Source organism: Pteropus vampyrus, unplaced genomic scaffold (assembly GCF_000151845.1).
Source record: "Pteropus vampyrus isolate Shadow unplaced genomic scaffold, Pvam_2.0 Scaffold161, whole genome shotgun sequence".
NCBI classification, from domain to species: domain Eukaryota; kingdom Metazoa; phylum Chordata; class Mammalia; order Chiroptera; family Pteropodidae; genus Pteropus; species Pteropus vampyrus.
The window spans coordinates 410,692-419,275 of record NW_011888942.1 but is presented as its reverse complement, the minus strand read 5'-3'; the positions used below and the strand labels follow the sequence as shown (position 1 = coordinate 419,275).

At 33.1% G+C, this 8,584-nt stretch overlaps 1 long non-coding RNA gene across 1 annotated transcript in view; it reads left to right on the top strand.

Moving 5' to 3' along the window:
- LOC111745692 overlaps positions 1-883 on the top strand; it is a 1,710-nt gene extending 827 nt beyond the window's left edge. Inside the window, exon 2 of the long non-coding RNA XR_002782770.1 lies at positions 542-883. This is a non-coding gene — a long non-coding RNA (uncharacterized LOC111745692). The remainder of the gene's footprint in view (positions 1-541) is intronic.
- The last annotated feature ends 7,701 nt before the right edge of the window (positions 884-8,584 follow it).

Here is an 8,584-nt window from a genome sequence, read left to right as displayed (position 1 = left end):
TGTTAAATGATTACCACAATAAATTCAACTCATCCATCTTCTCATTTAGATGCAATAAATAGGAAAAAAAGAAAAGAAAAAAGAAAAAAAGATCTTCTTATAATGAGAACTCTGTATTAACTCTCATAACTTTCCTACGTATATATCATTACTTGGGCATTATGTTGTGCATTACATCCCTAGGACTATTTATAACTACAAATTTGTACCTTTTGACCACCTTCCTTCATTTCTTTCTCCTCCAACTCTCGTGACCAAATGCACCTCAAAGATTCAAAGACGAAAACAAAACAAAGCTTTTGATGGAAAATATGTGGGTGGAAAGTATATTTCCATGAGTGAATCTAATTGGGTAAGTTTGATTGTGCCTGGTTTTATCACCTGTTCAGATGAGATTTTTTTTTGCCTTTTGTAGTACTGATAACCAGGAGAAGCCATTAAAAGCCACTGGTTATTTTATTTTTTACCTGGCAATTTTCAAGCTTTTTATCTGTTCGGTATTGCTTTTTTTACACTGTGGTTCATAAAGCAACTTTAATAGGTGATTAATGTACAGTAGTTAGATTTCACCTGCATAGACATTTTTCCATTTTATGCTCTATGATCTGAAAAAAAAAGTTTTATGAATTGTATAAGATATGTCTACTGTAAACATTGTTTAATTTTTTTGCTTTTGATTAAAAAAGTTTTGTTAAAAATGCTATTGAATATTGCAATCTATATAGTGCATCAGATGTTTTTTTTTTTGTCAATCTGATCTCTTTTGTTACCAATGTGTATTGTTTCTTCCCTAAAGTGTACTTAATCTTTGCTTTCTTTGAACAATGTCTTTGGTTGCAAGTCATAAGCCTGAGGCAAATAAAATTCCAGTAATTTCCAAGAATGTGGTGTTGGTGCCTTTACTACTCTATAATACTTTTGAATATTGTACCATAATATTTGTGTTTAGTTTCATTGGTCCTTACTAACCATCTAGAATTATGATTTCCAGATATGTCTTAGGTAAGGGATTAAAATTGAGATATATTCTTAATTTTTTTTGTTTGTTGTTGTTGTTGTTGTTGTTTATTTATTTATTTTTAAAGCTGTGTGTAAATTTTAACAGAGCAGAGAGAAACTTGCCTACAATAACTTCAGAAAAGTAATTTCACAGTATGACGCATTGGTATTTTTAGAATTGATTTAGATTCAATAATTCAGTTACTAAGACCTTCAGTCTTGAATCAGTCCCTACTAGTGTTGCCTTTGACCATCATATACTCCAGGTAGTTTATTTATCTGTCAAGTTTAATGATTTATCATAAATATCTACCTTGTTAATTCACAGGCTGACCTTGTCCTTTTTCGAAATATTATGGCTATCTTTACCCCTTATGTTTTTCCTCAGACTCTAGCACGTTTTCATTTTTAAAATGTCCCTACTCATATGAAAAACAAAGATTTTAGGTAAATATTGTTTAAATTCTTGTGGCAATTTAGTATAGTTTCAAGCAATTCCTTGAATCATTCATGCTAAGGAGGATTACTGTCAAACTGAAGACAGAATTTGTAACCTCAATAGAGATAAACTATCAGAAATATGCCATTAACTTCTTCTTTAATTCCTTTTAAATGAAGGTACAGAAGGAAAGGAGAATTTTAATGCACAAAAATAAGCAAAGTATATCTTAAATGGTTTGTAATAGTTTTTGTTAACTACTGATTACCAAAATCCAATGGCAATCTTCTGTGATTATAAAGACTTAAATACTCAAGAATACTGTTTGCTATAAATGCCAAAGGGAAATTCTTAGAGGAATGAGCAGAAACATAAAACAGCTGAGAGCTATTTTGTGATTAAATTGACTGTAATGTCAATCAAAACTGTCTGCATCCATGTAGGAAAACTAGTCTTAAGACCCAGTAGGTATTTTAAGGTTGATTTATCTTGTATCTGCTTCCCTTAGCCAGAAAACTTCATAACTATTAATTCTCTTACTGCAAGTAATATCACATCTAGGAGAATCTTTTCAAGGTTAATGCTTTCTAATCAGTCATCACAACTTTAGATGAAATCCATCAGCTAAATAGTCGCCAAGATAGAAATGGAAAGCAGGCTAGTTGAATTTTATACAGATTTCATAGGAAAATGTAGCATGTGGGTGGTGTTTTCTCTGGTGAGTATATGCATGATTGAGACCCAAGTCTGATTGATGTGGAAAAAGCAAAGTCTCTGAATATCTGGATGAAATCTTTAGTGTGACACTCTTCATTTTAACCTCAGCCATACTCCCTATTGGTTCTAATGTTCAGAATTGGACTTTGAGATCCTTTGGCCTTAAGGACCGTCCTTGACTCTGCTATATTAACCCTAAATGCTTTCCAATTATTTCAGCTTGAAGTCAATCCTAGTTGCTTTGAGTAAACCAAGTGAACTAACTCATGCCCCTGAAATCCATCACTAATAGTGACCAACCTAATCAGGTCCACCAGGAGCAAAGTACTTCTGACCTACAAAATCATGGGTTAATAATAGCTTAGTGTATAGGCATGTTTCTGTTTTATATTTATGTAAATTAAATATATTCAAAAATAATATATAAATAAGTGACCCACAGTTAATATTTGGTTAAATAAAGCATGATATATTATACATAGATAAATGATACATATCATCATATCACATACGTATAAAATGATTTTAAAAATTGAAAACTATTTATGAAATCATGGTAAATAAAAACCTCTGTATAAAACTATATATATTACAGTTTCATTTGAATTCAGTATCTCCTACAATGCCTAATACATGGTAGCTACTCAATGCATATTTCTTGAACTAATACACATTTTAAAACAAAAAATAATAAAAATAAAACTTGGTATTTATTTAATTATCTCTCTTCTTTCATAAAATAGGCAAAAATGAAATAACAGAATAACAATGAATTTTCTCCAGATGATGGGATTATAATTAAATCTAAGGTTAATCGTTTCTAGAATTCTGCTATTGTTCTAATTTTTTATATTCTATAAGCTTCACTTATTACATTTCTACTCTCTCACATGTGTGAGAGAGTATAAGTGTGTCTATTAAGTTACAGACACACAATCAAGTATGGTCGAATGGAGGGGATGAATATACCTCAAGTAAAGGGGTATAGCACAGAAGTACAAATACAGATAAAGCTTTCTAGGAAAAACCTTATAAGCAGAGTAGTATAAAGCACTACAGTTCCCACAGTTCTTAATGTTTCACACTTTAGGTTAAGTGTAGATAATCTGCATGCACAGTGGTCAACATTACAATTAAAAGGTAACTGCATGCATATATTATACTCTGCACATAGTGTTGCATAAGAAACCTCCAGTCTCAGTGCTTTAAATTATATGCTTCTGTTTAGTTCATAAAGCTGCAATGCAGGTAGGCAATTTACACAGATTTGGCTGGAGAACTTTTTCTGGTCATGTTCGGGATCACTCAACTCTGGTACTTGACTGGCTGTCATCTTGGAAAATAGAGGTAATTGAGCCATGTATTTCTCTTCTCCCAGTGGCCTAGTTTAAACATTATTTTCTATTAGAGTTGGAAAAGTTCAAGAACAGAAAATGGGCATGTGAAAAATTTTCCGAGCTTCTAATGATATTACATTTAAAATTATCCCTTTGAGCAAAGAGCCATGTGGTTAAGTCAGAGAAACGGGACTCTGTGAAGATATCTGACAAGGGGCACCTAGAGAGGGAGGAGTGAAAAATCGAGAACATTAATAACAATCTACCACAGAATAGCTATGTGGCATGCAAAATATCCCATGGAGCTGGGTCACATGGGAAATAAAGTTTAAACTCATGCAACAAAACTTTTAAATATGAATTAGGAGATATTTGTCAATACTTGTAACAGAATAATAAAAATATTTGAAAACTTTTGGCTCTACACAATTCTTCTTGTGTTATATATTTATGTGCTCACTCAAAACCAAATTCTGCCACTTTACACTTTGAGTTGGGATGAACTATAGTGTGTTTGTTTTTCCAGAACAATCAGTTCCACAGGGTTACCAGAATTTCCATTTTGCCTTCATTAGTAACATCTGGGGGCAGACAATTGTGGTCATGTAACCACACAAGCAAAGTCAATGTCTATTATCCTTGATCTAAGTAATACACTGAAGTCAAAACAAACAAAAAGTGAACTGCCCATGTATTAGCTAAAGTTTTTTTAAAAGGTGTTTCTTCTTCTCTTTGGGGAAAAATACTCATATAATGCTTTTCTTCAAATGTCCTTCACTGCCCTCTTAATGCCTATGCTTAGAATCTCACCCATCATGGAAGGAGGTACGACCATGCTGATTAGAACTGAAATGTATTGATTCCTTAAGTTTTTATAACTGGTAGCTTCCCTACATTTATTTTTGTTAAATATAGTTAGTGTTCTCACAACTCATGCAAATATTTTTCATTGTTCAAAATATGTCATGATTTTCTTCACAGTGCTCTTTTTTGACCCATTTCTTAAGATATTTATGTTTGTCTACCATTGTGATGCTGCTCAGAAGCTAGAAGAAACTCTAAATATACTTTTGTTTAAAATTGTCTTACTTTTTTTTTTTTAATTAATTCCATCAAGAGAATCAAGTAGAACAGTGTAGTCTTTGTGCTTGCTTGTCCATGAGAGGTTATATTGGCCACAGGCTCCACTTGGCCAAGATTCTGCAGGGAGAGGGCCTCAGAGAAGTCTCCCTTAGATCTTAAGTTTGTATCAGCAAAGGTGTGTATCCACCACCAAAGATCTAAAAAAAACAGGTAATTTGAAAGAGGTGAATTTATCACATAGAGAATTTCCAATTTGACAGGTTACTGGTAAGCAGAGAAAAAGAGGCTATAGTTCAAATCTCCTGAAGGAAAAACACAAATAAACAAGTAAACAGACACACAAATAAACAAGCAAACACCACAAGAATTCATAGGCATTATGGTCAATACGTAAAAGACTGATGGAATTAAAGAGCAAGGGAAGCTAGTCAAATTGGAACACTCCTTGGCTGCTCTAGAGTAGCAAAGCAGATGGGTTGATTAAACACACAGACACACACACACACACACGTGTGCATGCATGCAAATTTGATTTGGCTGTTCTACTAGAACACAGATTTAGGCAAGCCAGTATACACTAGTTTAAATGGATAATAGTTATGCTAATTGAGGAGATGAACTAGAATCATATAAAATGTTCATTTAAAACTAGAGAAGGCAGTAAAAGGAAGACAAGAAAAAAGAACAATGGCATTGGTTTAATATTATAAATTAACTGCAATGAAAACAACTACATACTTAATGGAGTAATTGGGATATTTTAGGCAAGGATAAATTAACCTGAAGCGTAGTTCTTTGGCTTCTCCTATCCAAAATGATCAAGGCAAGTTAATATAGATTATTCAATGCAAGTTAAAATATTTTAAGGAGATATAGTTGGAGTTTAAATCTGTAACCTAGTGGTCCTGACTATATGTCCATGAATCTAAGATGCAGGATAATAACATCACTTAAATGAATCTCGAATCATCTTTACTCCCTTTTGCATTGTCAGTTAAAACTTTAGGGGTGTGTGTGGAGGGCATAAATTGAACAACTAGTGTGATTTGAGGTGAGCTATAGGATAAGAATGAAGCTGAAAATTTCTTAACTCTCATTATTCAACACTTTGTACAAAAATAGGAATGCCAATCATGAGGAAAACTGAAATTATTTTGTATTCCTTAATTGATATGTTACTGTGATCTTGAAATTGCAATTTTTTGCAAGCTAACTTGTGCTTAATGAGATTTAGAGAATATAATCTTAGTCACAATTTTCTATTCTAAAAAGGATATATTTAATTAGAAATATGAAAATAATTAAAATAATATATTGATCACTTAAAGATGATAAATGAAACATCTTATCTGCCCTGCATGACCTTGTAGATTTTGAGTCATCTGAAGTAAAAGGGGTATCACAATATATCCACAAAATGATTATTATAAAGTCTTTTCAAATAATATATGCTAAGAGAAATAAATCAGATAGAAAAAGTTGAGAACTCTATGATTTCTCTCATGTGGGTATAAAATTGACAGCAACAAATGAACAAGACACACAGAGAATCATGGACACAGAAAACAGTTTAGTGATTATCAGAGGGAAAGAGAAGGAGGTGGATAAGGGTATAGGTGCTGGAAGGAAATTTGACTTTGGGTGGTAAACACAATGCAATATACATATGACGTATTATTGAATTGTACACTTGAAGCCTATATAATTTTATTAACCAACATCACCCAATAAATTTAATTTAAAAAATAGAAAGGGGCACAATTTTGTAGACAACACAAAAAAATAAAAATAGTTAATTAATTAATAATTAAAACTTTTGCTCTTCAAGGGCATTAAGCAAATGAAAATGTAAGCTGCATGTTAGTCACATGTCTGATTACTGACTTTTTTCTAGAATGTATAAAGATATAAATGACACTACCCAAATAGCAATACAACAAACACTCCCATTCATGACCCCTATGAACTCTTTTCTTGTGGAAGCTGTAGCAATCTTCTCTCATGTGTCTTGAAGATTCTGGACAAACTGTGGACATCTGGTACAAAAACTGTCCTGTGGGCCATGTATTGCACACTGTTAGAATATTAACTTAGCTGCATACTGGATTCTTCCGGAGACATAGACTTTTTCTATGCTACTGTCCGTTATACCTTGAGTCATAGGGCAGCACCACCAGATTTGACAAGTCTATTGAGGCCTCCTTATAGGAAGGAACATGCTACTTACAGGATAGACTAGAATCTGGGCTCTCTGGCATATCTATCTCACCTAGAGTGAGAAATGGCTTGTCTTGTCCTCATTCTTTTGCCAAATATAATGAAAGTGTTGAAGATCCCTCTTCTCACAGACCCATTACCCACCTGGGGAATAATTTGAGATCAACTGAGTGAACAGAAGAAAGGGAATTTGTTTACTATATGGATAGTAATGCCACCATCACACATGATGGGGTCTGTTATAGAGCTTTTGCCATATATTCCCTAACCAGAATGTCTCTGATCAAGGACAGTACCCAAGGGTCAGCCAAACTGGCTGGATTTCAGGCAGTCACCTCAGCACTAGAGTATTCCATAGCTAACAAAAGGCTTAATCTGCACATTTTCACAAACCTTTGGGCCATTACTGGTGGTCTAGTGTCTGGTCCAGACAAATGGCAATAATTCCTTATCCAAGTTGGTCCATTGGAGTAGAGAATTCTGGTAATTTTTTGTCTTACAGATGCCCTAAAATATAAGCCAAGGTCATATCTACCATAATACAAGGCATCAACAAGACACTCCTTATCCCTTTCATCTTTCAAAACATTGATGATAGTGACCAAGGCATACATTTCATAAAGTGCAAAATGCTCACCTCTTACACAAGGCACTAAACAGAATTTTAATCTCCTTTACTGCTCTCAGGCTGCAAGTCTCATAGTTTACTTAAATAAGTTCAAATTCAATCATCAAAAGTGAAAGAGAGTCTAATTCTATTTTTTATATTTGACCACTGACTAATTTCAAGTCTCATCTTCACCCTTTACCACACATCTGGGCAAGCTAATAAGAAAGTCCAGGTGCTCACTCCCTTGACACCAACAGACAAATCTACCCAGTGTGTGTGAACCCTAACCTTGGCTCCAGGCTCTATCACAAAAAACAAACAAACAAAAACATTTGCCCTTTCTTTGTTCAAGTCATTATTACACTAGTCTGGGTTCCTTCTCTACGTAATCAGAAAGTCTAAATATATGAGTAAGAAGTCTCTTGGTACATGTGGTACTTCAACTATCTTAACCTCCAAATGAATTTTAAGTAAAGGATGGGCGAATATCACATTCTCTGCACCAACCACAAAGTAGAGTACTAAAGAGAGTAGATAGTTAGATGCCACTGAGCTGGTTATTATAGAGCTGTCCCAAACTACTTCATCATAACTGTTACATTGTATAGAGAAATCTATGTATTGTTATGACTATGGGGCTGTTAATAGAGCATATTTATTTTCTGCTTCATTGAAGTCTATTCCACAAAGCCATAGTTTGTGATATGGGCACAAAATTAATAATTGATTAAATGAATATTTATTTAATGTGTACAGTGCTATGTAATGCAAAAGATAAACTAATTAAAATAATTAAGTTGCATGTTTCTGTCATAAAAGAATTTATAACTCTAAAGGGAAATAAAAACTTTATAGATTTAAACCTGTTATGTGCAAGAGTATGAGAAATTTTTCAGTGTATAATCCCAAATTAAGGTATTCAAGTCTTGAAAACATGTATTACTGCAGAACATGAAAATCCTGGTTCAGTGTTTTTAGATCAAAATTTTCTGTATTCACAATAGCTAATGCATTTACTCTGTGGAAGTTATTCTGATATAATAAATTTTTGTAGAAGTCAAGCAATTTGAAAAACTATATACGTAGAAAAAATAAATAAATGACAAAGGTGAGGAATGAAATTATATATTTTGAATAGCAAAGGCTCTGCATTGCACCTGATAAATACATCTAAATTTTATC